At 36.0% G+C, this 4,660-nt stretch overlaps 1 protein-coding gene across 1 annotated transcript in view; it reads right to left on the bottom strand.

Moving 5' to 3' along the window:
* The window catches only part of LOC107670075 (zinc finger protein 420-like), a 19,803-nt gene extending 18,656 nt beyond the window's left edge, over positions 1-1,147 (bottom strand). The window contains exon 1 of the mRNA XM_016462553.1: positions 999-1,147. The gene's annotated coding sequence lies outside the window, so the exon portion shown is untranslated. The remainder of the gene's footprint in view (positions 1-998) is intronic.
* Positions 1,148-4,660: the final 3,513 nt, after the last annotated feature.

Below are 4,660 nucleotides of genomic sequence, written 5' to 3'. Positions count from 1 at the left end.
AATGTTCTCCAGTTACTGTATCAAGCAAGTTTGTGGGTCAATAACTTAGAAACGCTACAGTAAGAATGTCTGAAAGTGTGCGTGGTTACGGTCAAGTGCACTGGGAATATGACCACAATGGAACTTTTAACGCACCCTCAAAGGAAGCTGAGATATAGCGCCACCAATTAGGCCAATAATGCAATTTCTCCTGTTATTGTATGGTCATATCTGCCAAACTTATGGGTTCATAACTTCAAAATGCTACAGTAAAAATGTCTGAAAATTTGCATGGTAACAGTCAACGGCCCTTGGAATAAGGCCCCAGTGAAACATTCAACGCACCCTCAAGGACAGCTGAGATATAGCGCCCCCAATAGGGCCTACAAAACCAGAATAGTCTTTATAGGAGTGGGTATCAGAAAGAACAGTTGAAGTCTAGTACAAATTATAGTATTTACAAATACCATATATTCATTTAAGCAAACTTTGTGTGCATTTTAAAGCAATGAAAATGTCATCATTTTGTATCTAGAGTCCTCTATTCACAGGTGCTGGGTCATATAAAGTCTTCATAAGAGGCTAGATTAAAAAAAACAATCATTACTGCACTCAAAGGATGACATGCACGTTTAATAATTACCATATAATGTAATTAGATTTAATGTTGACAGCCCGTTTTTGCTCTTATCTCAGTGTTATTTACATTTTAAAATAGTTTATTGTTCGTTTCTGAAAAAGAGACACAAATAGAGACGGTCCCTACATTTTTTTTTTTAAGGTGGAACGGATAGCGTCAATAAGAAGCTGTGAATAAGAAGCTGAATTCAGCCTTGTTATCAGTCTGTGGTATCAGATGTTTGATGTGCCAAATCTTAGTTCTGTCATTCACTTGTTACTGCTGCACCGGTGTTATGATCATTTAAACGTATTTCTGTATCATTTATCATCCATATACTGATCGATATTTCACAGCTACTAAAACAGTAAAAAATGAAGAATCAAGAATGAACACCAACCTGTTTGTTCCTCAGTATCTTCATGTTTTATTCTGGGTGGTTATTCTGGATCCCTCATGTCTTCAACCTCCTCTTTAATAAACTCAATATTTAATAGTATGTGTCAGATTTCAGCTCTTGGAGTCCCGCGCTTCTCTTCTGCTCGTCGTGTTTTTGCTCTTTTGTATATTTATGGAAAACTCGAAAACGCTTTAGTGTGTTGCTGACACCTGCTGTAAATTCCTGGTAACACACACATACATGCAGGATTTTCCATACACATAATGATTTTATACGGTACACATTATTTTCACTTAATCTATACGCTGAATAATCTCGCTTGACAACAAGACTATCATCAAATTAGCTGCTAAAAAGTTTTCTGTTTTCTCCTCATTCATTCTGATGATGTCTGAGATCTTCTGTAAATTGGCACATTAAGTCCATTTCATTGTGTGTCAACAGACTGAGACAAACTACAGGATCATCACAAATCAAATCTATTACTGAACTTAGTACTTGCATTATTATTCAGAGCCTATGCAACTTTTATATTGCATATATAATAATGTTCCTTTATTAAATAAATATATTTTTGAACATATTTTTTTCCAATTTAATTTTGGTGTTTCTTTGTCAATGTCTTAACGAGCAGGCAATCAATCAAAGAATACAAAAAAAACATCAAAGTAAGATTAAAGTGACTAAATACTTTTGCTGTTCTCCAACAAAACAGAAAAAAACACAAATCTTATGGCATGGATAATCTCATTTACTTTATATGAATCTCACATCTATAGAAAACATTTGCTCACTGTGACACAGAACAATGCTTTTTCATATGTCAGTTGTTGACTGAGTGAAACTCTTTCCACACTGAATACAGTGATACGGCTTCTCTCCAGTATGAACTCGCTCATGTGCTTTCAGGCTTCCAGACTGAATGAAACTCTTGTCACAATATGAGCACTTGTAAGGTTTTTCTCCAGTATGAATTCTTTGGTGCTGTTTCAGAAAGGCAGCTGTAATAAAGCTCTTGCCACACTCACGACACACATGATCTCTCACTTCATTATGTGTTTTCTGGTGACGTTTATAATCATGTAGCCTTGAAAAACTCTTTCCACAGTAAGAACACACGAGGCCTCTCATCTGAATGAACTTTAAGGTGTTTATTTAGATGTGATGATGAAATCAAATCTTTTCCACACTGATCACAGCTAAATGGCTTTTCTCCAGAGTGAATGAGCTGATGCATCAGCAAAACTCTTTCCACACTGTGAGCATGTGTGCAGTACGTTTCTCTCCTGTATGGATTACCGTGAAGGAAATAAGGGGGGGGGGGATCAAAAAGTGCCCCCCCACCCCCATTTTCTGAACTGTCACCACTGGCATTCAATGCAACAAGGCTAAACGCAACTGATTTTACTAATTGACCTACAAATCTCTGCAAAAATAAAATAATGATGCTGCAATCTTTCTAAAGTAATTTTTTACCCTGTAATTTGGCCTCAAATCTCAGTTGAAAATTACAAATTTGACCCTGTTCTACAAATTTGATTGAGTACTCAGTACACATTCATCCATCACATTTAATATTTTGTCTTTCTTCATTTATATTCTTCAGAAGGAGCTATGAACTGAATCCATTAAGTCTACAGTTCTGTTGACAGGTGACTGAGTGATTGAGTTAACCAATGAAATCAGCGGTGGTGCGGGGCTTGCACTCAACTAGTTCAGGGGGAAAAACACATTTTGACAAAACCAAAACATTTTATGAAATGATAAACCTTACGTTTCAATTGTGTTATATATAACTGGCTTGAACAAAAACAGCAGACAGGCTGAATGAAAATGCTAATTTATGCAATTTCAATGTCAAAAACATGGCGAGTGCAGGAATGGTTTCTGTAGTCTTTAATAGTACTTTTAATAATGTTTAACCTGAGGAGAAAGATTAAAACACACATCAATAGGTGATTATCACACAAAATGGTGATCCTGCCGTTTGTCTCAGTCTGTTGACACACAATTAAATGTGCTTAAAATGTGCCAATTTACAGAAGATCTCAGACATCAATGGGCAAAAATTGCTCCTTAATGGAAAAGTTCATTTCTGACCCCTACACATTTGTGATTTCTCTATGTGCATTTGCTGTTAAAATATGTTAAGTTTTGATGGTTACACTTTAGTAGTGTATAAAATGGCTTATGGTTGCTTATTTTTATGTAACCTAGGGTTTTATAAGTGTAAAATACAGCACAGGTTATGTTATTCAATTAATAACTAATCAGAAATCTAACATAGACAACAGAAATCCATTTGGTACATGTACAAGCTGAATAGGGAGTGTAAGCAACAATAGGCCTACGCTTTAAATTCTTTTAGAAACTGTGAAATTGTTCAGAAAAAAATGTGGTATTATAAAACAGAAGTATCAACGTTGAAACAGCATCAATGACTGTGGTAACATCCTGTACAAGACCATAAAAGCTCTGATTTAAACAACTTTACAGTTCAGTTAATACCAGCTTAGACAAAAACAAAAAGCTTTTTATAAAATGATAAACCTCACATTTCAGCCTAATAAATGATTATGTATGTTATAATAAAATATAATTGGTCTGAACAACAGTGACAGACAGATTGAATAAAAATGCAAGGTCACTATCTGACAGTAGATGGCGCTTACAGAAAAGCAGAAAAACAGCAGTTACTCATTTTCAAAGCAGCAGTATGTGTAATACTACTTTATTATGAATAATATAGAGATCAGATGAAAAGAAAATGCCATCGAAACCAGATAAACATTCAAAAATTCCCTGGATGTGCAAATCATGTGAATAGCCTATTTCAATTAAAGAAAATTATTGGCTTTTCAGCAGCTCAGTTAAACATTATGGCTCACTAATTGTGAGTTACACGGTTTTGATTTTCTTTGTTGTTTTGCACTATTCTCATTTTAATTATGCAGTTACTTTGACAATATGAATGTACAAATATTTGACATGCCAAATAAAGTATAAAACAATAAATAAAACAATAAATAAATAAATAAAACTGGATGAATAGATACACTTTTACTCTGATACTGAAGCCTGATTTGTTCACGTTTGTGTAGCTGCACAAAACAATGGCACTCTAGCCTGCCAAAACGGGAGGAGCTGGAGGCTATATAAGCCGGCTCAGAGCGCCATCTCGACATAATTTTCTCCTTCAGCAACTAGACCATCTCTTTGCTGACTCTGTGATCAAGAAGCCGAAGAAGGATAAGCTCATCCTGCAGCTCACCATCTTCAATGAAGGCGGTCCTGCCCACCTCCACTCTCATTTTTCTCTCCTCCCAGCTGCTCGGAGAATGAAACAGTGAAGTCGCAGGGCTGAACAATCGGGATTGAGTGAGCTCATGCCGGCACAGGTCCCACGTGCTTTACTCTTCCAGCAGCACTTTGATCCGCCAGTGTGTTTACACTTGAGGATTAGGACCCCTCGTCTGCAACGAGCGGTTTTATCCTTTTAAGCTGAACAGAGTAGAATGCATGCAGCACTTTGACCCTATCTGAGGGTTGTCCCCCTTAAAATTATGATTAAAAACCACGCTGTGCATTGTAAATAACAATGTTTTATACTTTAAATAATTGTGTAAGTAGTAAAACAACACAAACGGGGCAAAAATGTGTTT

This window comes from Sinocyclocheilus anshuiensis, unplaced genomic scaffold (assembly GCF_001515605.1).
Source record: "Sinocyclocheilus anshuiensis isolate Anshui unplaced genomic scaffold, SAMN03320099.WGS_v1.1 scaffold48, whole genome shotgun sequence".
Classification (NCBI taxonomy): Eukaryota; Metazoa; Chordata; class Actinopteri; order Cypriniformes; family Cyprinidae; genus Sinocyclocheilus; species Sinocyclocheilus anshuiensis.
Note: the sequence above shows the minus strand (reverse complement) of the source record. Positions and strands in the feature narration are given on the sequence as shown.